The following is a 26,052-nucleotide window of genomic DNA, read 5'->3' as shown; positions in this document are numbered from 1 at the left end:
AGATTACCTTTATCAAATTAAAAGATTTCACCGCCTCTTCGGTCCATTTTAGCTCGCTGTCCTTCTTGAGCATATTGGTTATCTCTCTGAGATGTTCAGCAAGATTGGGAATGAAACGACGCAGAAAATTCAACTTACCATTAAAGGACTGAATTTCTTTCTTGCTACGGGGCTGCTCCAATTGCTGAATTGCTTCCACTCGTGCAGGGTCTATACGAATGCCATCTTTAGAAATGATATGGCCCAGCAGCTTGCCTTCACTCATAGCAAAAAGACTCTTCTTCGGATTCAATGAGATGCCATATTTTCTGCACTTTTCAAACACCTTGGTCAAATGAAACAAATGCTCTTCATCTGATTTAGAAAACACGGTCAAATCATCAAGATAAACAACTAAAAATACATCCTTCTCATTTGCAAAGGCCATGTCCATTGCTCGCTGAAATGTGGCACCCGCATTCTTCAATCCAAACGGCATCTTGGCATAATGAAATGTACCCCATGGAGTAGTAAATGCTGTCTTGTCACGGTCATCTTCGTGCACCAAAATCTGATTATATCCGGAGTAACCATCAAGCAATGACATCCTAGATGCCCCCACAACCCGCTGCAATATGTGGTCCATCTTGGGCAGCGGATAATTGTCCTTTAATGACACTTTGTTCAGATTTCTAAAGTCTATACACAAGCGAATCTCACCGGTTTTCTTCCTCATGGGCACCAAGTTTGAGTTCCAATCGGAAAACCGGATTGGCACTATGATTCTGGACTTATACAACTTGTTGACTTCCTTCTCAATCAATGGCAGCAATTTAGGATTAATTCTTCTCAACTTTTGCCGGAAAGGCTTTTGATTTGGCTTTATGGGAATGGTATGCTGAATAATGCTTGTGTCATAAGTTTTCAAATCTGAATAATCCCATGCAAAAACATTAGAATACAGAGACAATAATCTGATATACTCTTGCTTTACCTTAGGCGGTAATGCTTTTTAAAGTTTCACCATCTTTGGATTCGCAGCTGTCCCAAGGTTCACATCTTCAACTCCTTCAGCTGTTGGCCTCAAAGTTGGCTTGCGGGCCACATCATCCTGATCAAACAATTCCTCTAAAGGAATCAATCCTTTTGGAATGTGATTGTCCTTGAGCTGCAATACATCCATCTGATTCACTCCTTCAGCTTCCATATCTATTGAAATGTCTTCGAACTTACCCTTAATTTGCAGAAAATCTTCAATTTCTTCGTCATCTTGGAACACCTGCCAACACCTTTGGTTATCTGGAACTGTAGGACGATGCTTCACATATATCTCAAATTTATTGCTGGAATTCATGGGTATTTTCAGATTACTTGCTGCCTTAGCCAATGCATCCACAACACCATTTTGGATTCGGGGCACACATGTCAAAGTATGTTCAGAAAATCTTTTCAAGATATCTAAAACAACATTTCTATAAGCTCTCATACGAGGATGTTTGGCCTGAAATTCACCTTTCACTTGCTTGATAACTAATTCGGAGTCGCCATAAACCGCTATCTTCTTTGCCTTCAACTTCCGAAGGATTTTCAGACCAGCAATAAGAGCTTCATATTCCGCCTCATTATTCGAACAATGAAATGCCAATTTATAAGAACATACCCTTACCTTACTTGGAACTTGATCTTGGGCTGAGAATGGGCTTCGAATCCACACACCGATACCAGCACCATCGCTGCCCACTGCACCATCAAAATCCATGGTCCAAAGACCCTCTTCATCATCTTCTAGGTGCTGAAAGTCTGATTTTGATTCATGTTCTGCTTGCTGCCCATTCATTTCTGCAATTGGCCTTATGACAGCAGACCTTTCTTCACTTTCCTTTCTCAAAACTTCTCTGAAATTTTCTGAAATGTCTGGTATATCTTCTACTTGAACTAACTGACTATCTACCTCATTGAAATTTTCCGCAAACAAAACAAAAGATTCTAAATCTGTCTGTACATAATTTACAGGATGATTAACGGGCTTTTCCTTACTAGTGATCATGTATTTCATCTTTTGTTCCCGATATAACTTCCTCATTTGACCGAAAACTGGAATCGAAGCATATGAAAAATCAAGCTGAATTGTACCTTTGAGTTTGGCTCCCCATGACCTTGACAACAACATGCCAAACCGCGGAGGAATATCCGCCACCACCACATCCATCAAAACATTCTTCACTGGAATTTGATCTAGACTCACCACTAAGTCTTTGATCAAACCAATACATCTTACCCGGCTGGAATCAAATGAATACAGATCATGATACTTTCTAGTGATGTCAAGTCCCAGCTTCTCCATGATTGTTTTTGGCATCAAATTATGTGAAGCTCCCGAGTCAAACATAGCATTGTGCAACACAAACTCATGCAAACGCAAACTGATATAAAATGGAGGAATATCACTCTCGGGAGACTCACCATTCAAAGCTGGCCCAAAGATTAACTCCGGCTGATCATCTTGTACATTCACCATGTCAAGCATTGGGTCAACATTCAGCAATTTAGAAATTTGACCTCGGTAAGTGGCATTCTTCATGACCTCCGTTAAAGGAATAGATATCTTCAACTTTGCAATCTCATTCTCCAAACTGAAAACTAGAAACTTCTCACCTTCCTTTGCCGGATTATCTCTTTTCTCAGCTTTATCCTTTGGTGCATTTGATGGCTGGTCAATTTTAGCTGCCGATGATGTTTGAGTTGATGATGGACCGGCTATATCTTTACCTTTTGAAGAAACCGAATCATTCTTTGCTGCAATGTCTTTCTTTTTCTGCACGGGATTTATAGGAATAGCCCGGCTTCTCAATTGCCTTTGCTGTCCTTGCTGAGCTGATAATGCATTCAAGTACCCTCTTTGATATTCTTCAGATTCTTCTTCAAGTATCATATCATTTGACAAAATATAATGCTCATCTTGGGGAAAGACAGAATTACTCACCAACTCATCTTCTTCCGTGATATATGTAGGCATATCATCAGGGGTGAAGAAATGATTTTCCTCGCCAACATTATCACCCTCATCTTCAGACTCTTGACTAACAAAATTCTGCTGAAAAGGTGGTTTCATTTGCTGCTGAACTGCCGTGTCTTGTGCCTTTGTTTCACGCTGCTTGATTCTATATTGTTGCTGTGGTTGACCTCTGAAATTGGGATTACGAATCTGAGGCTCCGGCTTGTCAATAGTCATCTTTTCAAGTGCCCTCTTTATCTGCTCAAGAACCTGATTTGATGTGGATGCTTCCTCTTTGATTGTAACTCGCTTTTCCGCCTTCATCCTTGCTCTTTTGTCATTCAAATTTGCCTCAACGCTGACAACAATTTTCTGCATCTCCTCCAAGGTAGGCGGATCTCTATCTCTCAATGAATAAGCCATCTCCGGATCAAAACCATCCGGGAACTTAAGAAGTGCTGATTTTCTAGATGGCCTCAAATCATCGGGAATAGCATTATAAACTGTATTGAATCTGATTATGTAATCTTGAACAGACTCACCCGGATTACGCTTGAGGTTGTTGTATTCGGCATTGATTTGAAGCGGATCCTTTCTGATTTCCCACCGATCTAAGAATTGATTCTGAAGTGCCTCCAAAGTAGTGATGCTATTGGCTGTCAACCCTCTGAACCATTTTCTAACTTCTCCTGCAAATGTTTGTACGAATAACCGCATGGTAACATCTTCTTCATCTAACTCATATAGATCAAAAAATGTGGTCATCTTATCAATATGTTGCTGAGCTGTAATACTTTGTGGAGTGCCATCAAACATAGGAATTTTACTTTGATAATCAGCTGGCATATCATGAAGATTTGCAGGTAAAACCAATGGGGTAAACTGGGCAGCCATTGCTCTAGGTGGGGGAGTAGGATGTGTATGAAGTGGAGGAGCTGTGATAGCAGGGATTATTATAAGAGGAGGTGTAGTTTTTGGAGTTGGGGGAGTGGGAGGTGTGGGAGACGAAGGAGGAGAACCGGCTGCTGATTCAGGATAGGTGAAACTGCAACATAAGGAGGGTAAGACTCTTCATGAGCTGTGATAGTAGATCCAATGTGATCATAGATACTCTCAACAAAATCAGCAAGGGTAGTGGCTTGAACACTTGACTGAAGATGTCTTAAAATGAAGTTTTCAACCAATTTATTATGCCTCTCAAACTCAATAACAGCTGCAAAATCAGGGTCAAGAACTAAAGAATCGAGTGCACTTTCAGACTTAGCTTTAAACAGAGACAACTCAAAGCTTTCGTAAAAATCTAAATCTTCAAGATAATCAAAAATAGCTGGGCATGAATGAGATCTGGAAATGGGTCTAGGATCTGTAGCCAGCTTGTTTTCTCAAAATGACTAGGAAATAAAAAGCATTCAGCCTGTGAAAACTCTCAACCTATCATCCACGGCTCAGAGTTAACAAATACATGGGGATAAGATGTCAAAGAAGCACTATACTCACAAGCTCACGGAGATTGACTAAAGCAGTGTTTATCTACTTGCGTTGATGTAAAACAAGAGCGTTTTTGAAGGCTACCTGGCGTAACTTCAGGCTCCGTCTAAGACTTATGAAATAACACGTCTATGAACAAGAAATTAGATGTTCTCCCCAGTATGGTCGCCAGTATGTTAGCACTTGAAATTTCACCTCAGGCTGAAAAGGCAAATCTCAAAGCTACATCAAACCATTCAGCCTCGTAGCTAGCCCTACGGGGCAGGAGAAGGCTCTCTCCGGTCAATCTCGGTAGATTTTCAATAGGATGAGATGACCAACAATGTAACACTGATATTAGGCTAGTAAACTGGTTATAAAGGTTGATTTTGGGGTTTTTTTGGGGTTTTTGGTGGCAATTTGAGGAGCTGCAATTTAGGGTGCGGGGATTGGACACAGCTTCTGCAGGGGGGTCTTTAGGGCGAGGTAGGAGCCTGTATTGATGTTTTTAGCTGAAGTGGATGATTAAGAAGAAAGATAAGAAGGCTAAAGATAGCAAACAATGAATTTGAATTCTCTTTAGACAGTAGAAAACATAGAAATTAAATAAATTTAAAAGTAGAGCATGGAAAGCATGAATTCTGACTTTATCACTTCATTTGTTTAATATGCAGCAGTATAGAAAGGAAATGAATCACATAACAAAGCTTACAATAACATGAAGAAACACACCATCAACACATGAGTCCACAAGAATCCCAAAGATGACTGCAAAACCCTGGTCTTCCTTAGCCAAAAATTGCAGAGATACAAGTGATAATACAATGATAGCTTCTCCCTCAAGAGTCCAACCATGAAAATGAGCAAGAAAGTACATAATATAGATGATCTAACCTCTTTCCCTACCTCCATGGGTCGAGCTCACTATCCTAGGAGCTGCTTGAACCACTTCTAAACTAAGCACTACAAAATAGGCAGTCAAAACAACTTGCCTCTGTAAACTTGGAAACCGGTTAATACATTCAATTTTTACCCTTTACATGCAAGAATCTTCTAGAAGAGTTAAACAAGAGTAAAAGTATCCAAAAAGTGACACAAGTATAGTCAAGAGGATCACCATCCACCTCAGAAAGTCAAACTGGAGCTAAACTACGTTTTCTGGGCTGAACTGGTCAAATCTGGCAAAGTTCCCTCAACGGGTCGCACACATCTTCCTCAACGGGTCGCACACTTTGGAGCCCTGTTTGGAGGCCTTCCTGGTATCAGAATGAGGTGCAGGATAGCTCGTTGGAAAGGTCTCTGAGTCTACTTTCCAACGCAACTGGAATTTTTGGATTTGGAGGTCATTTTCCTAGTCAAAAGTCAATTCGCCCAAGACTACTTCTGCAGCTCAAAAAAGGGGTAGAAAGTCAAAATTTAGCTGTATTTTGACCTTTTGGAGGCCCAAAACTCCATAAAAAATCAAGTCCATCCATAGGCATGTGTAACGTTGCATGAAAAATCTAGAAATGTTGAGTTTTTGCAAAACGGAGCTATGATGACAAAGGGTCTCACCGGGGGTGAGACCCGTTGAGAAGCCAAAACCTGTAAATTTCCCAAAAATACCAAAATTACCCAAAATTCTCAACAATTTTTGGGATTTGTGCTGTAGATGATGCTAGTGAGTGCCATGATCCTTGAGGGATGCCTCAGCCAAGATACGGAGTGGGTTGGTTTTCCTCTTCCGCCTAAGAGCCTCGGACAACCTCCTTTGAAAAACTTTCATTTTAGCCTTGCAGACATGCATCCTCGCCCAATAGTGATTTTTCATGTTTCTCAGCAGCTTCTTCTCTTGGTTGGCCTTAGCCAACAGCCTCTCCAAGTGGGCATTCTCCTGAATGAGCAATGACTCCCGCTCAGCAGGCAATGGATCACCGAGCCTCCTACGGTTTAGCACTCGGTCACTACGAATCCTCCAAAGCTCATCAAGAACTTTCTCCTCCTCTAGCTGTTTGTTCCGCTGCTCTAGATAAGTGATGGTCCATTGGGCACCCTCGAGTCTCCGCTGCAAAACATCATTCTCGGCCCTGAGATGCTGAATGATCTCCTTTGCCTCTTGGCTAGGAGAACTGGCCTCGAGATCAATCACCGGATCCTCATGAATCATGGGCTCTTTGCCCCTCTGCAGTACCTGTGCTGGTGAAGAAAGCGAGGCCCCTTCCACCTGATGTGGAGATAACACTCGTTGATCTGAAGATGAAGGCGAGACCCCTTCCACCTGCTGTGGAGATAGTACTCGCCTAGCTGCTGCAAATAAGGCCCTTGGGCCTTTCTGATAGGTGACCAAAGGAGTGGAGCTGACATGTCGGGTGACGGGAGCATCAGGCTGCTGAGATGGTCCACCCTCCTCATGAATGGCCTCCTGATGTGGCTGAGGTGGCACTGTGAAAAACTCACGGGAGATGAACTCCTCCCATGAGATGCCCTGCTGAGTCAACTGATGAGAGACTATGAGCTGGATCAAACCATAGTGACAAAGGCTCCTGTACTGCTGAGCCGGGGTTTTCCTCTGCAACATGGGCACCATCCTCTGAATGTTATGAAACAAGAAGACCGGGAGGTTCATCATCCTCACCCGGGTGAAATGCATCAACAGGCGAATGTGATATGAATACACCTGTGAAAATCTGCCCTCACAGGTAAAGTAATGCATAATAAGTCTCATGAGGGGAGCATACTCACTCCGGAGAAATCTGAATGGGAAAACACCCGTCAACAGTCTCACAAATGATGGCCGGACATAGTGCTCAAAGTGAACAAAATCAAGTAATCTGCGCTTAGGCCACACCTCACCCACATTTGGTATTCCTGTAGCCTCTGAGATCACCTCAGGTGTCAATGTGAAGTTCACCCCTGCAAGAGTGACATGTTCATCATGGAGGTGTAAGACAAACAAGCGGGCCAACTGTCTATGATGCTGAATCTGAGAGATCCTCTCACAAAACTGATAGCAAGACATGTACTGGAAGCAATTCACTACCAAAGGACAGGCCTGTAATTCTGCCAAAGAAGTAGGCTCTTCCTGCTTATGATGTCCTCCCTTACCTCCTCTACGAGGCCTCCTCTGTTCCTCAACCTCTGTAGATGATGAATGGTCATCACTTTGCTCATAAGTTTCGGTTTCTGACATGGTTTTGGAGCAAAGTGGACAAACTAAACTGCTGTCTCTGCCTGCAAAAGTGCTGAAATCTATGCTGTTTCAAGGGGAACCAAACATGAAGGAAATGTTAGGGGAGGGAATTTTTTAGCAAGGAATGGGAATATATAACAACAACAGGGAGTTTTTAAGGGAAGCTTTGCAAATCATATTCATATAGGAACACATTTTTATAAGGGAAATCATTTGCAAAGAGTTTTACATATGGGAAAAACATACATATAAGTGAACATGAGCACATATGCATATATGTATCAATAGGGAAATAGGGAAACCATATACAAAATTTGCTGATATATTCACCAATATTGGCTACTATTTTCACATGAATCTTTTCTTTGCTTTTTACATGTATATGGTAAAGGGGATTTAGAGTTTCACTTTGTTTTGTTTTTGATACTTTGGGAGAGGGGTAGGGTTTGTAGTTTTAGTGATTTAGGGATGTAAAGGGATTTTCATTTCATTGATAAAATGACATGGGGAAAAATGATATACATATGAGTGTGAGCAAGAGGGAAGGAAGGGAAAGGAATCAAAGGAAAAACAACTTGAAACATCATAAACGCTAACACAGTTTGCATACAAATATTGTAGTCATATCAATCCATTCATTTGCAATTTTTGAGGTTAGAATCATAACACACAACCTTACATTCACCACCAATCTTGAAAACCATGCATAAAGAGCCTACCTCGACCGATTGAGAAGAGTTGAAGGGAAATTGAGGAATTTGTTTGAAGTTTGAATGCAAACAGCTGAACAGGTCGCGCAGGCTTCCCAACGGGTCGCGCACTGACCAACGGGTCGCGCCCGTAGTAAATTTGCACTGCGAGAAGGGTCTGGACGGGTCGCGCACTGCCCAACAGGTCGCGCACCTCCTTGAACGGGTCGTGCACCTCCAAACTGCCCGAAATCACTGTAATTTCGCCCTTTCTTCAATCACTCTCTCACAAACTCTCTTGCAAGCTTTGAAATGCACAATGAGAGTGAAAGGAGGGAATATGACCTTTTATAATCTTCATTTGAAAAAATTTCATCCATAAACCCACTTTACAAAGTCTATTTTGACACTTTTTAAAACACTGATTTTTTGGTTTGCTTTATCCTGCAGTTGACTTTTTGAGTGCTTTGACTTGATTCTTTTTGCAAGTAGATCATCTGAGGGACTGTGGCAAGGGGACCAGGGTTATTGCTGCCTTTTTGAAATCTTTTTGGAAACTTATTCTTTTTACAAAATTTATCATGACCTTGGCTTTAAAAACAGAGTTTTTAAGTCCAAGGTTAGAAATGAACTGTATATGATGAAAATATCAAAGGAACATGTTTACCATCCTCCCTCTGGCTTGCTGGGGACTCAAGGATTTTTAGAGACATGACCTTGCAGAGACAAATGACCAAAACCCTAGACCTAGAATTTTGACATTAAGACACATCAAGACAAGCTTAAAAAAAAAACTCAATGACTGATATGACCTGATCCAGCAAAGCCAAGAGGGGTATGAATTGACCAGCTCCTCCATCAGGGTTATGGCATGCCTAACGGGATGCAAACTTTGACACTGATGAGACACCTACTAATGCAAATGCAAAGAGCTTTGATCACTGATGGAGGGATTTCAAGACCGACACTAATAGGACCAATGGTGATATGACCAGTGAACGAAATAACCCAACCTGACTCAATCATGGTGATGGAGTGAATGTGTCATGTTCAAGAGCGACCTGCTACCAATAAAATTCTTCAAGTTTTCTTCCCTTTTTCCGGAGTCATTGCTGACCAGTACCTATTTATTTTTGTCAAGATTGAGGAGGATAACATATGCTTGTTCTATAATTTGCCTTTGGGAAAACCTGTCGCTATTTTTTAGCGAGTCTAATGACAGTGAAACTCATTCTTGTATGGGTGGACAAGTTTGTCGCTATTTGTTATAGACATTTTTGTGCCTCGCGACATGGAGCATGAAATGTCAATAATTACAGGGATCCTCAGTCCCTAAACATGTTGTTCTTACCCCTAAAAGATCAAGGTCATCAAACAACAGCACTTCCAATCAGTTCTCCACCTGAAAACACTTCAAAACAGGCTTATTTTGGATCATGTCAGCTGCTCCACTGAGCTTCTGCGCTGGAATGCAACTGTCCCTCCTTGTACCTGCGCTGGAAGTCAAAGTTAATGAAGGCTACCTGCGCTGGGCGAGATTGGCCAAGTGGCACAGTCATCCTGCAAGGTGTCAACTGCCCAGGAAGCTTCCAAACTGACACTTGGTTCATGAGATTCGCCCTGTGATGAGTAAGAGGTACTTGATCACCATGTGTAACCAAGGATCTCCAAGTGGACTCAAGAACTGAAGATTAACTGAAGAGGGAGAGGACACAAGGCAGCTTCATGTCAGTCTCAAGCTGACTCATCCTCTCTTCTTCTATCCTATATATAGAGCTCTTCTATGAGGTCTAAGGGGGCTGGAATTTTGTGTAAAGCAAGGAGGTGCTGTTGGTTTACAGTTAGAGCTATTGGGTGATTGTTTTACTAGAGGTGAAGAGGAGAGTTCTTGCTGCTGGGGAGGTGCTGCTGGATTGGAGCCATCATTGGTTGTAACCTTCTCAGAACCCTGTTACTTCTATCAATAAAGTTTTGCATGTTCTCCTATATACTTGTATTGCATTGATGTATTGTATTTACATGTATATTTGATTCATCCTAATCCATGCTTCAGTTATGAGTACATGTATCTTGTAGTTTGCTCTCTTGTTTTGTGCAGGATCTGTGTGTAGCTGGACCGGCAAAGAGAGCAAGGAGCTGGGAACAAGAGACAAAGAGAGAGGACAAGGATCGACTAAGCGAAAGACCCTAGGTTGGTTAATCTTTTCATCCTTCTCTCCGTACTTTCATAAAGGAAAACATCAAAGCTTTACTTTCAGTTGTTGCTAAAGATTGTCACCTTTAGAGTAGGGATAGGGTCATCCGCATCGGATACTTTTCCCCACAACAAACTGGCGACTCCGCTGGGGAACCTAGTATCTTGTTGGTGTTTGTAGTATTTTGCTATTCATTTCTTGAAGAAAAGAGTACCAAATCGAAAAGCTTTTGACTATATCAAAAGCGAAGTAGAGGGACTGCTACTCTTGCTCATTTGATGAGCAAATTCAAGATTTGAAGAGCTTATCTACAAAAGACTCTTTACTCTTTGTGATAGATCTTCATCCTCTTGATCATCCCTTAGCCTGTACTTGACCTATAGCTTTTTATTTCAGCAAAAACAGTGCATTTTTGAGCTTTTTATGACCCGGAATTCTTTGTAGACGAAACTCTCGTGAGTCAGTGCAGGCTGTCCACAGGCAGTCTGCATTACAGCGTAGGTACTCCCTTCGGGAACTGCGCTGAGAGTCAAACTGGCAGACTAGAACCTGCGCTGGTCCAGTTAGCCATTGTCTTGCTCAGCTTTCCCTTTGTGTCTTGGCCCTGTTTTCACTGATTTTTAGTTGATTGCTTGCTGGTCATTGTACTTGCTGTAGACCAATTCTCCTTGACATTATTCCGCCTCAGTTGTGTGATGAAACTGTGAATGTTCTTTCAGTATTTCTTGTTTCAGTTACAGTTTCCCATTGTGAAAAGCGAACCAGTATAGCTGTGACCTCTTAGATCCTGAACTGTGAAAGTGTCTTTGTGATCTTATGAGCTAGTTTTATTACTGTTCATGGCTGTTTGAGTTTGTTTGCTTTTCATTTCATGGTTTGAATCTATACATTTCCTGTGTTTTAAACAAGTCTATCATAAGGTGTCTTTTTGATTGTGGACAAGCTTGTTTATTTCTACTTGAAATTGGATTCAAAATCATACAACAGTTTCCTTTTTGTCTAGCATCAACATTAAGGATAACGAAAAGAAATACATGCATTGTGCATTTTGCATTTGACTGTATGCTTGACGATTTAGGAAGATGTGCATTTTAGTGTGTGTTCTTTGATCTATGGAAAAAGTTGTGTCTTTCTTTTCCCTCAAGTAGATTAAGGTTTTCAAAGTTGAAAGATTGAAAAGATTTGCTTCTCATTCTTAGATTGCATATAGGAAGTTGTATATATACATCTCGTGGCGAACCTGAAAGGCAAACTGTTAAGAAAGATCAACATTAAAATAAACTCAATTTACATAACAACGCTTTGGAATTTAACGCAAACATCTAGAGGTCTAGGTAGAGACGTGTTCCGGCGTCGTTAAACATAGTGACTGTCGATCTCTACGAAGGTGGGTGATTCCTCCTGAGAGTCGGTGGCACTAACACGGACTTGAGCTCCCGCGTACCGTCGCGTATATTGGGAGACCCCTATAGGCTTTTATCCTTTATCCTTAGGAAACCGTGTCGGCCGCCCTACTGATCGCGATGCAGTGAACACAGCATTCACGAAGATCGACCACCCGTACCGTAAAACGTATTCTGTGGTTTCGCGAAAGGTTTGGCACACCCTCTGCCTAGATCTCCAGAGCAGTTTCTTTTGGCCTTTTTCAAACTCTATAACTGAAAAAGTCCAACCGAGCATTTGTCACTTCGGGCTCGTTAATACATCGAAGGCGACTAGAGTCATCTTTAGCTTTTTCTCGACTCTTAAAACATGAAAAAGCAAGTTTGTGTCTAAAAGCGTCGTTAATAAAATTTATTTTAAGCGGAACATAATCACCTATTATTCCCACGTTGATCTTTCAGTTGAAAAGTATGGAGCCCACCAACCAAGGAAATAACCTTGGCAGAAGTTCAAACCCTTTCTCCTCTTGGGGAGATGTTGGTGCGCCTCATATGGCTACATTGTCACTTCCAGGATTGACAATTGGCCTCCCTGTATGGCTCTTTTCAACTAATGTAGTCCAGATCGCCACTAATCCTGAGCAGTCGAATCAACAGTCAGAACAATCTAGAACTACCCACCAGCCTTCCACTTCTTATGATACTTCCTCTGATCCTTCATCTTCGCAAGGTAGAGCCGGCAAAAGTCAGCCTCCCAAGGAGAAGAAGGAAAAGAAGAAGAGAGAAAAGAAGCAGAAGGAGCCTCTGGCGAAGGCGACTGGGGGCAAGCAGAAGAAAGCTGACAAAAACCCACACACTGCACCGACCGGGCCTAAATCGCCATGTGTCATTTGCAAAGGGACCCACTTCCATCGTGATTGTCCTTGTATTCCCCGGATACTAAGGGACTGGTCCCCAAGGTTGCACAATCCAGTAGCATCAACCTCTGGTTGTCATGTTGATTGCAATCCGTCAACTAACGAGAGTGAAGGACGAAGAAGGGGACCAAGATCACCCTGTCTATTGTGTGAAGGCAATCATGCCATCCACAAATGTCCATTCTTAGATGAGGCAAAGAGAGTTTTGGAAGATCGTCCGGTATCACCGTTACGACTTCCTCCTGGATACCAAAAACTCGTGCCTAATCCCTCGATAGTTGAAAATCCAGCTGGCCCACTCAAGTGGTCAGCTGAAGTGTCGGTCATTGAGAATGAACCTACTGAATCCAGACCAGACGAAAGTCTAAAGGTCGAAACGGCAGTTGACCCGGTTCTTCCTTCAGAGGTTCTATCGTCCAATGACTCCGTCATTGAAGATCCGTCTTCAAATGACACCGTCGCCGAAGAGTCGTCTTCATGCGACACCCTCACTGAAGAGAATAAGGATGACACCATCCAGGTTCTTTTCATCAGCACCGACTCTGATGAGCGTCAGGGCAATGCGCCCATTCCTTTATCGCAGGAAGGAACATCATCAGAGTCATATCCGGCCGTATATTCGGTCCCACCACCAAGCAACCTGGTTGTATCCTTTGATTGGAATCAACTAGGCAGACCCCGGTTACCAGCCAGTGTACCATTCAGAATCATTGTCCAGATCTATAGAATGATCATGGCTGGTACTATCATTGATGAAGGGGCGTCTGTGAGTATCCTTTCCTCTGTTGCTCTGAAAGCACTGGGTTCCCCAGCGCTTTTACCTGAGTTGAGAAATCTCTCAGGTTTTGATAAAGAAACCAGTCGACCATTAGGGATCCTCCCCAATGTACCTATTACATTGAAAGGGAAGACCGTCGAGATGAACGTGATGGTAGTTCAAGGACCCTTGGATTATAACCTACTCCTTGGACACGACTATATTTATTGCATGGGAGCGATAGTCTCCTCACTCTTTAGAGTAATGTGTTTTCCACACGAAGGAAGGGTGGTCAAGCTCGTAGACCAACTTTCGTTTCCGGGATCTCGCATCGCAAATAGTCAAATACCATTCCTAAATGGTCTGTTCACTCAAGATTCGCCTCCACCCCCGGTCCTCCTTCCCGATGAGCGCGAGTGATTCGGAAAGAAAGACTAGGACCCAGGGGGCATGCACCCTGGTCTGCTTCGGGCAGAAGAAACCCCGGGTATAAGGAAGAATTTCCGCAGAAGAATATGACTAGTCCGTACCCCGTCCGAAGGAAGTGGGGTTGTTCTGGAATAATAATCTTTTGTTAAAGTTATGTGTTTGACCAAAGAGTCATTCACCTTTGTCTAGAAAAGTGGGCAATGCCCAAGTAGGAATTCCCTTATTGCAACAAGTAGTAACCATCTTTGAATTCAAGCCTCGCCCATCGAAACATATGTTTTGAAGGATAAGCAGGGGCAGTCTACGAAGAAGGAGACCGTATTGTTGTGACAGAGGGTAACCATCTTTGGACAACCCAATGATAGACACCGCCGAAGAAAGAGATTGATTTGCGGCAGCAAATCGAACCGTCTTTGGAATAATAAGAAAGAGGCAAGCCTCCCTCAATGATACCAATGTTTTGTCTTTGAGTAGTGTTCTTCTATTGTCACAAATAGCTGTTTGTTAAAAGTGGGCCGACGGGAAGCCTGAGTACTGCGTAAGACCCCTTAGAATAACGAGAAGACAAGTATCGTTAGCATTAGATTGGCAAGATGACAAGTAACTGTGAACACCCAAAGAAAAGCAGAGGTAGGGGAGAGGAGGGGCAGCCTCGAAATTCTATCCTATACCTGGGGGCATGCAAACCTTCTGGAGTGCAAGCTAGGGACGGTTATTTATCTGGTTTTAAGATTAGCCGTTTCCAAACTTGCATGAAAGAAGCCTGTGGGGCAAAAGTAAAATTTGCCAAAAGTGAGCATAGCTGTGGTAAGGCATAAGCTCTATAAAAATTGGTCCTTACGAGAGGCGTTCTTTTTATGACTGGTATATCGAGCAGTTTTAGCATATAGTTCATGCTCGTTAAAAAATAAACGCAAAATTCGAGCAGTTTTATGACTGAATCTATGCTCGTTAAAAAATAGAAAAGTGTGAGCAAAAGTTTCCCCCAGAGTTCAAGCTCATGGAAAAAATGAACCGGTAAATAACCTTTTGAGATAGCAAATTCATCAGCCATAAGAGCCTTGATCGTGTTGTCATCCATCACCTCCACCGTTCATTTGGCCGATCATTCACTTCCATTTGTGTGTTTACCTCTTTTGAGAAACAGCTGCGAAGAGTGATTTCACCTAGCCATCCTTGTGACACTACCGTGATTGGAAAATTCCAACCTGTACCTGGAATCTGTAGCTATCCCTGTTTATCACTCGTTCCTCAAAAGACGAGTCTTCTTTCAGCTCTTTTCACTGACTCGTAAAATATGAAAAGTTTGCCGAGTTTTGGCCTTCCAGCTCGTTAAATGACCGGAACGCTATCCCTCCTCTAAATTTTAATCTTTTTGGGACCTGAGGGATTATTGCACAAAAGGATCGAGCGCTTGTCTTGTTCGGCTCGTTAAAAGTACCGAACAACCATCCCTTCTGTATTGTTTTATACTTTTTCAGACTTAAGGGATTTGCTGACGAAAAAGGAATTATGGAGTTAGCTTTCTGTACCTTTTCAGACTCTCTAAAAATGAAAAGGACCGAGTTTTCTTTGTCATTAGACTCGTTAAAATGATTAAATAGCGACAAACTTGTCTTTAGACGAGAACGAGTTTCCCTATCGCTAGGCTCGTTAAATCATAGCGATGGGCTTGCCCGAAGGGCAGGTTATAGAACAAGCATATGTTATGCTCCTCAAGCTTGACAAAAATAAAGAGGTACTGGTCAGAAATGACTGGGGAAAAATTGGGAGAACATCAAAGTTTAATGGTAGCAAGTCACTCTTGAACATGACACTTTTCCTCCGTACCACATCGGGTTGGGTTGTTTCATTCACCGGTCTCATCACCATGGTCCTCGCCAAACCATCCACATTTGGGGTAATGCTACCGATCCATCGCATCAGTGTCATTATATGTTCAAGAGGGGTCATTCTGAAAGTGTCAACCGTGTCCCATCCACTGCCATACATTATCCTTCATCCATTCATGATCGCCACCCTGAATCATATGTCACAGTTTGTTTTCACCTCCACTAAAGTCATTAGCTCCGTTCCGTGTCATTGATGTGGGATTCATTAAGGCCCTCCTTTGACGGATCGCTTCTTGTCGACTTCAGCTCATTATCCAAGAAGTCGATCTAGGAACACCCCCATCAGTACTTTGAAGCTTGCATGCCTCAATGGCAAGTTTCTCACTTCCGGCAACAGGTATACATCAATGACCTTCGACCAGAAGATTTTGCGTGGCGTTCGACGCCAAGTCCTTTATTCACGCCACGTGAATTGTACTACAGTACCTTGAGGGTCATCGTCATTATTGGTGATTCCTCTCGCGCTTGTTAACGGTTTTCATTATTGACCGGTAATCAAGCGATGTCTTTCCATGTTCGACTTCAGCACAATTCTCACATGGATCGACTTGTACTTAGAGTGAAGATCGAACGAGTTTGAAGACCCCGGATCTAGTTTCATCCATCCGGCTGCGATATACATTCAGGAAATATAAAAGCATTTGCCATGTACATCATTGCAGCAGATGATCATCCTATTCAAAGGATGATGATTTCAGCAGAAAATTATCAGTCTACCTTCAGACGATCGTCTGTCATATGTACCAAAATGTATTTATAAAAGCTGAGCATGGGAATGCCCGCCTCAGCTAGATCATGAAAATAGAATGAAAAATAATGTATTGTATTGTATTGTATTACAGGGCTCCTCCTCAGCACTGGAACGAACTTCGGACCCTCTAGATAAAGCATTTCACCCGATAAACGGCCTCATACTTTAGGGGGCAACTGTTATAGACATTTTTGTGCCTCGCGACATGGAGCATGAAATGTCAATAATTACAGGGATCCTCAGTCCCTAAACATGTTGTTCTTACCCCTAAAAGAACAAGGTCATCAAACAACAGCACTTCCAATCAGTTCTCCACCTGAAAACACTTCAAAACAGGCTTATTTTGGATCATGTCAGCTGCTCCACTGAGCTTCTGCGCTGGAATGCAACTGTCCCTCCTTGTACCTGCGCTGGAAGTCAAAGTTAATGAAGGCTACCTGCGCTGGGCGAGATTGGCCAAGTGGCACAGTCATCCTGCAAGGTGTCAACTGCCCAGGAAGCTTCCAAACTGACACTTGGTTCATGAGATTCGCCCTGTGATGAGTAAGAGGTACTTGATCACCATGTGTAACCAAGGATCTCCAAGTGGACTCAAGAACTGAAGATTAACTGAAGAGGGAGAGGACACAAGGCAGCTTCATGTCAGTCTCAAGCTGACTCATCCTCTCTTCTTCTATCCTATATATAGAGCTCTTCTATGAGGTCTAAGGGGGCTGGAATTTTGTGTAAAGCAAGGAGGTGTTGTTGGTTTACAGTTAGAGCTATTGGGTGATTGTTTTACTAGAGGTGAAGAGGAGAGTTCTTGCTGCTGGGGAGGTGCTGCTGGATTGGAGCCATCATTGGTTGTAACCTTCTCAGAACCCTGTTACTTCTATCAATAAAGTTTTGCATGTTCTCCTATATACTTGTATTGCATTGATGTATTGTATTTACATGTATATTTGATTCATCCTAATCCATGCTTCAGTTATGAGTACATGTATCTTGTAGTTTGCTCTCTTGTTTTGTGCAGGATCTGTGTGTAGCTGGACCGGCAAAGAGAGCAAGGAGCTGGGAACAAGAGACAAAGAGAGAGGACAAGGATCGACTAAGCGAAAGACACCAGGTTGGTTAATCTTTTCATCCTTCTCTCTGTACTTTCATAAAGGAAAACATCAAAGCTTTACTTTCAGTTGTTGCTAAAGACTGTCACCTTTAGAGTAGGGATGGGGTCATCCGCATCGGATACTTTTCCCCACAACACTATTGTTTTAATGAGTTTAACAACAAAGATAGCTCAGTCCTTCTCATGTTTAGAGAGTATGAAAATGGATGAAAAGGAAACTCCAGCAGTTATTTTTCGTAGCATAATCCCTTAAGTCCGAAAAAGATTAAAATAATAAAAAAGGGATGACTTTTCCGATCACTTTAGCGAACTGAAAAAGACAAGCACTCGAACTTTTTTATGAGATAATCCCTCAGGTCTGAAAATTTTAAAATATACAGGAGGGATGGTACTTCCAATCACTTTAGCGAGCTGGAAAGGCCAATAGCTCGACAATATTTTCATTTTTAACGAGTCTAAAAAGAGTTTAAAGGAGACTCGTTTTTGAGGAATGAGTGGCGTTTTAGGGTAGTAACTGGTTCCGGGTAAGCTTGGAACTTCTCAAAACATGGTGATGTGAAGAGGGTGGCTAATAGGACCACTCATTGTAGTTGTTCCTAAAAATGGTAAACAATCAAGTGGACGTGTAGGATCAACCAAAATAATGGAGGTGATGGAAGGAACACAACCAAGGCTCAAAAGGCTGATGTAATGGCAATCACAAAGGTTATTTACTGAAGGTAGGTTCATTTTTTAAAGAGCTTGAACTCTGGTGGAACTTATGCTCTGATTGGGAGCGGGTTCATTTTTTAACAAGCTTGAACCTTGCGGAAACTATGCTCAGTGAAGGCAGGTTCATTTTTTAGCGAGCTTGAACATTGCGGAAACTATGCTTATTTGACAGGTTTATTTTTTAATGAGCTTGAACCTTGGGGGAACATATGCTCAGAGGTGGGTTTATTTTTTAACAAGCTTGAACCTTGCGGAAACATTGCTCATTTGGCAGGTTTATTTTTTAACAAGCTTGAACCTTGCGGAAACATTTCTCGTTGCCTTTTTATGTAGGCTAGAAACGACCAAACTACAAAGCTAAAAAACACTAAAAAGCTAAGGAACTATTGAGGTTAGGTAGGATGGTTTTATCAACAGTTTAGAAAAAACCCTTCCTTTGCTTTTTCCACAGAATAGACGAAGGTTAATGGTGTGTCGGACCAATCACCTGATCTCAGGAGCTAAAAATAAAAAGCTAAAAAGCTAAAAAAAACTAGAAAGCTAAAAAATGAAATTGGTCGTTTTTCACTTGCATAAAAAGGTTTGCATGCCTCTAGGCATTGAGAAAAGGAGAGTCTCCAGTAACCATATGGGAATCACTGTGGTTAAGCATGATTGTTTTTGTCAATGGTTAGACAAAACACTTCCCTGGCTTCATCCACAGAGTGGACAAAAGTGAATGGTGTGGGATGGCACTTCCAATCACATAACCTACAGGGAAACCTATCTTTTCAGCTAGGTTCATCTGCCTAAGCAGACCAAGATGCATGCCCCCTAAGCTTCGTTACATTCACTAGACTACTCGCGGTAATTAGGTGGATGGAATGAAGGTTGAAGAGACACTCTTGATGCAAAAGGACCATTTAGGGATTATGGTTGACTTGGAGCTGTGTTTGAATAGGAAAATGAAAGCTGGTTAACAGTGATAATTTTTCCTTCATGCGGGAAACACATCACTCGAAAGAGTGTTGAAACAATAGCTTCTATGTTGTAAACATAGTCACGTCTGAGGAGTAGATTGTAATCTAATGGTCCTTGGACTACCATCACGTTCAAGTGAACAATTTTCCTTCTCAAAGTTATCAGCAACTTGGGAAGGATCTCTAACGGTCGAGTGGTTCCTTTGTTAAAGCTTGATAAATTCTGTGTAACAGGCATAAGCGATGGCAAACCAAGTGTTTTCCAAGCAATTGAGGAAAGGATACTCGTTGATGCCCCTTAATCTATGATAGTGCCAAACAAGATCATTTTGTAAACTTGTACTATGATCTAGAATGGTACATTATAAGGAAGGCGGGATCTTGCTAGTCGATTCCACTCAAAGGAAGTAACCAGATTGCTTGGAGGGGGTACCGAATAAACAAATGAAATAACCCCTTGAGTAGCGGTAACTGGGGGATTCTCTTCTTGTTGTGAAGGAATGGGTGGATTTCCCCCAAGTTCATCAGACTCTAAAGTGACAAAAAGAATTTGAACAGTATCGTTGTCACTCTCTTTGGGAACGATATCATCTAAAAGTGGATCTTCTGAAGGAAAAACTGGGTCAACTACCATTTTGACCTATTGACTTTGGTCCGATATGGACTCAAAAGATTCACTTTCAACGATAGGTGTTTCGACGGACGATTCAGTTAAGTCAATCGTATTTTCAACTAGTAAAGGACTAGGGGAGAGTTTCTTGTATCCAGGTGGAAGTTGCTTCGGTGAAGTAGGATGGTTATGCAAGACTCTTTTGGCCTCTCCCAAAAAAATAAAATAGGGAGGTATATGGTCCCTTCACATAACGCACATGGAACTTTGACTTTTCCTTTCTATCCGTGGACTTCACTATCACTAGTTGATGGTGTATTATCAACATGTTCAGCAGAGGTTGATGACATCGGTTGGTGCGAGTAGGGGGGCCATTTTCTCAAGATCCGAGGAATTCATGGACAATCTCGATGAAAATGGTTTCCTTTGCAAATTACACAAGGATATTTAGGAGATTTAGTGTGCGGATTTTCACTAGCTGATGCATCCAAATCTATGGTTGGTTGGTTGCCCCCTTGCTTAATTGGCTTTTTATTCTTCTCCTTACCTTTCTTCTTCTTCTTAGCCACTTGGTTATTAGCATCACTACTTTCACCAAGTGAAGAGGAAGAAGGGGAGGGAGAAACAAAAGAAGAAGAAGGTGAGTGGTCAATTTTAACATCAACTGGACGCTGATTCGTTTTCTGAGGAATCACGTTATTTTGAACCATAGAGGCTGAGAATAGCCATGTTAGCAAGTAAATAGTAAGTCCCAGAAGGGACAAAGTGGCCATATGAGGTGCACCAATATTTCCCCAAGATGTAAAAGGACTAGGAATCCCCTCCAAAGGGATTCCTTGATTGGTGGACTCCATTATCTCAACCTAAGACCAACGAAGGAACAGGGATGTTATTCCGAAATTAATAAATTTTAATGACACTAGAGTCGTCTTTAGCTTTTTCTCGACTCTTAAAAATTGAAAAATAAAAAGTTGTTTCTAGGAAAACTAGTGTCTTTTCGATCTGCTAGTCCCACTAGGATTCGTATCTATCCTAGAAACAAACAATCAAAGCAATTTTTGATTTCCTCTATGTATGATAGATAAGAGAGAAGCAAAGGGACCAACCTGGATCTTCTGCTTGACTCCTTGCTTGATTTCTCTCTCCCTTGACAAAGCTTGCAACTCCTCTTTGTACTTAGCCTTCTTGGAGAGTACCTGTAGAAACACAGTAACAAAGAACTATCAAAGCATCTCGATCTATTATATCAGAAGCATTGCAGAATCAGAAATACAATGAACATATAATGGCATTTACAAACAACAACATTCACAAATACACGTTTGTATGGAGGAAAACTCAAAGAACTTTATTAAAGTAGAAGGGAAAATTACAACCCAGCTGTCTGATCCAGCATCATCCTCCCAGCATCAAAGCCCTCTTCACCTCATCAAAATAAAGATCACACAACAATACAATGCCTTCTCTCAAAGACAAACTATCAGCACTTCCTTACAAATTACCAAATTCTAGCCTATGGATCTCTCAGATGAGGGATCCATTTATAGATGTCTGCAAGGGTGTGAGTCATCTCTGGATTTTTGATTAGTGTCATTCCACTTGTTGTTGTTGGTTCCACTTGGAGATTTTTGGGATCTCTTACTCATCCCTGGGCTAATTCAGAGAGGCAAGTGTCATAGGAGAAGTTTCTGGAAGATTCCATGAGCATCCACTTAGCAAACTGTCTCGGACATTTGTCCATCCTCGCTCATCACACCCTACAGAAGGCCTCTTTAGTATGCATCACATGCTGACTGTGGAGCAGTCAATATGGTCCAGTTTTGGCCAGTTCTGAGTGGGTTTTCAGGTGGAACTTTTGGGGAATGATGTAATTAGTTGACCATGATCCTTTAGGGTATGAAACAACACTTTTAGGGGTTAAAGAGCCCTTGGTTTATCGACATATAAGATTTGGGTTGCAGTGCCCAAATATGTCTATAACAATATCCTAGGATGCAAGAGAACATGGTGATTATATATCTGTCTATCTCTGAAAAAATGGTGGCAGCATAAGGTGGAGGATCTGTGGGAGTATGGTGGTCTTCAATGATGAAAGTTTGGAAGATTTTTCTTATATTAACTAGGTCTAGTGTGATATATAAGTCCAATAGGTCTCCAATAGACAAAGGGGTATCATTGGGGCTAGATTGTACTTGTATCATCTGGTCGATGGACTCTGGTGTAATGGTGAACAAGAGCTGCTATTTGGGGCAACAATAGCTCTTTGGCTAGGGATATACCAGGCATGAAAAAAATGTATGATATAAGGGAATGAGTGAACTGCTGGGAATATGTATTTGGGTAAATTGGATTCCCAAAGGTGGATGTCATCGGTATGGTTCATGAATCTGTCCTTACTCCAGTAGTGGAGCTTCAAAAGGTAGGCTGGGGTGGCAATATCTTTTATCTGGAAAAACTTGTCTCCTAGTGTCAAATGGTCGATGTCCAGGTGAGGGGTTGATGCAGGTCTCACATCCAGAGAGGTCTGGGAATCCATTTTTAGGAGGAAAAGTGTGAATTAGGCTTGTATAGGCTGTAGAAGTGAGGTTTGAGAATTCTGGTATAGTGAGAGGGTTTTCATTCTTTGCAAAAGAAAGGCTTTGGGTTTTGAGGTGAATTATTCTTCAATTAGGAAAATGTATCAATTAATTTCAATTAATTAATCTTTAAATTGATTATACGTTTCCAAATTGAGAGGGTCGTTCTGTTTTTTCTCAAAAATAATTGGAAATTAGTGGTATAGGTTGCAAACTAGTTTCAATGGTGACTGTAGAGGGTACAATTGCTTCAAATGTGCACTGGATGCTTGAATTTGGCATCCAGATCTTGTTCGGGAGGTAAATGGCATCAATTTCGGTTGCAAAGGCTCAGAGTGGCGCAGGAAGGCTTGGGAAACATTCACAGTGAAAATGAGCAAAAAGAGTCAAAATGAGCTTCTCCGACCTTTTAACCGGCAAGGGTTACAATTTGGTGTGGAATTCATAAATGAATAGTGGATGGTTTTATCTTTTGGCGGGGAAGCGGTTTCAGAGGACATTGCACTGCTTTTGGAGAGCGGGCAGTATTTCCTTGAGAGCACGTGATTTCGCCTGAGGTTGCCACGTAGCAGAATAGGGCCTGGGAAAAATTGTGAATCTCGTGTGCTCTCGAGATGGTAAAGGTCGGAGAGGGAATGAGTGCGATATGGATGCGCACCGTCGGATATGGGGGTGGAAGATCGGATGAATGTCGTGCGGTCAAGCTGCACAAAGGGAATAGGGGTGAAGATTTGCATGGACCGGGGGGTTATTACAAATAATTTTAATTATTTAATGAATAAGGTGGGGATTTAAAAATATAATGAGTAGGTTTAATGGTGTGGGACCAGGGGTTATTGTGGAGGGGTTTGTTTAACTACACCTGTGTTGGTGGGTTAAAAGGTTTATGTCAGGGAAATATAAATCAAGGAGTTAATTAGATAATGTGGGGGGAGGGGGATAAAAACATATGATAAGGGGTTTTTATGGGTTTTTGAGGTAAAATAGGGAAATTAATAAGGGGGAAGGGATATTTTTGCAATGGGGAATGGGTTTCACACTAGGGAAAAGGGTTTTTGGGTAGGGGGGTGAGTTTTGGAAGGTAATTTACTAGGGAAATATGTGAAACAAAGGGATAAGGGTCAAAATGAAGGGAAAAGGGTATTTTTATAAGAAATGATGGGATAAAGGGGAAATTAGTAAGTATGTAGTGGGGGTGAAATGAAATGAGGGGAGTTAATCAAATAAGCTTGTGAACATCCTTTCACTCTCATAATTGCTCATGCACACTAAAACATAGGATTAAGCATGATAAATGTTCTTATGATCTAATAACCTTGTACATCTGCAACCTTTCTTCTACCTACCATTTATTTACCCTATCATTTTTTCTTCACTTTATTGGGTGCATTTGAGCTAGCAGACCCTTTATTTCCTTTTCTTTTGAAAAGAAAACTATCTAATTCTAACCTTATAACTTCCAATGGCTTAGATTAAGATGATGATCACATTTTTCTCTCTCTACCTAACTACTGATCTGCCAAGGTTAAACAGTTTGGCTAGATCTTTATTCTCTATCTATAAACATAAACTTTAAAACATGAATTAGTCAAGATTAAGCTATCTGACTATCATGGGATATGGCATTTATGACAAGCTACACACAACCATTATTTTTCACATAAAAGTAAAAGTAGTGGCACTTGAATTTGCACACTTTCATGATCTGTTTTTGTTTTGGGTTCATATTTTTCACATTTTTTTATCTTTTCTTTTTATTTTTGTCCTTTGATTATTCTTTAGGACATACCCTATTTACATTTTTTAATTTTTAATATGGAAAGAATTTTGAAGAAAGAAAAAGTATGTACAACATTACAAGACTAACCATAGCCAATTAAAAATTATGAATCCTATTATTATAGGACCCTAATAGCCTTATTAGCTAAATCAAAAATATAAAGAAAAGGTGTGCCAAGAACTAGATAAGATGCTGGATGCTGGTATTATTGAACTAGTAGAGGAATCTGATTGTGTAAGCCTAATGGTCATCCAAGAGAAGAAAAAAAGGCGAAATCCATATATGCGTAGATCTAAGGAAGTTGAATGAAGCATGCGTGCATGATGTGTTTCCAACACCATTTACTGATGAAGTGTTAGAGAATGTTGGTAGACAAGAGGTGTATTCATTTACTGATGATCTTTTAGGATATCATTAAATAAAATCACATTGGAAGATTGAAGCAAGACAACCTTCGTGACAGAGTGGGGTTGGTTTCAATATGCAGTAATTTCCTTCAGATTGAAGAATGCGCCTGCAATTTTCTCCTGAGTAGTAATCGCGAAATTCAAGGAGTTTATTCATAAATTTATAGAGTTGTATTTTGACGACTGGAGTGTGTTTGGATTGGTGAAGTGCTATGTTGCGAGTCTGCACCTTATGCTGGATACATGTTGAAGGTATCAGATCATGCTAATTTTAAAGAAGTGCATATTTTATGTGCCCTTTGGAATTTTTCTCAGTCATGTTCTATGTAAGAAGGGATTGATGGTGGACCCTGAGAAGATTGTTGTAATTGTGAATTTGGAAGATCCTAGCAATGTAAAATAGCTCCTCGTGACACTAGGGCACACTGGGTATTATAGAAAATTAATCAAGGCATATGCTCAGATAACTGCGCCGATGGAAACATTGTTATTTTGCTGGGACGAAGAATGCTAGCGTAACCTAGATGTATTGAAGGCGAAGATGGTGACTGCACTTTTTTTTGTGTTTCCAGACTAGAAGAAGGAATTCCCTGTGCATGTATATACCTCTTGCATTGCGTTAGGTGTGGTATTAACAAAGGTAGGTGAAGGAGAAATTGATCATCGTATAGCCTTCATGAGCATAAAGTTATCAAAGGATGAGATGAATTACTCCACTACAGAGTGCGAAGCGCTAGCCATGGTTTATGCATTGCAAAAATTTAGGCATTATTTGTTGGGTGGACACTTTAAAATTTATGCAGATCACTCCGCGCTGAAGTACCTGGTCAATAAACCTGTGTTGGGGGCGGAGATATGTCGATGGTCACTGTTGTTTCAATAATATGAATTTGAAGTGATTTTGAAGCCTGGAAGGCTGAATGAAGGACCAAACCATCTGTCAAGGATTGAAACAGGCGAAGAAGAAAACAACTTAGAGGAAGTACTTCCGGATGCACAACTCTTTGCAGTACGCATAGCAGATGACCATTTTGTTGATATCATTCAGTTTTTAACCACGGGTATAGCTCTGGAAGGCTATTCTACTCAGAAAAAGAAGGAGTTAGTAGTCTGCACTGCAGATTTTTCAATGATTGCAGGTCACTTGTATGAGATGGGAACAGATGAAATACTACGAAGGTATGTTCCTAAGTTTTAACGTGCTAGTATCCTCGCTAAAGTACATGGAGGAGTGGAAGGGGTCACTATATAGGAAAAGTGACTACGCAAAAGACTTTGCGTC

Source organism: Pinus tabuliformis, chromosome 8, assembly GCF_031772625.1.
Source record: "Pinus tabuliformis cultivar Carrire ecotype Pingquan chromosome 8, CPIR1, whole genome shotgun sequence".
NCBI lineage: Eukaryota > Viridiplantae > Streptophyta > Pinopsida > Pinales > Pinaceae > Pinus > Pinus tabuliformis.
This window is presented reverse-complemented; position numbering follows the sequence as displayed.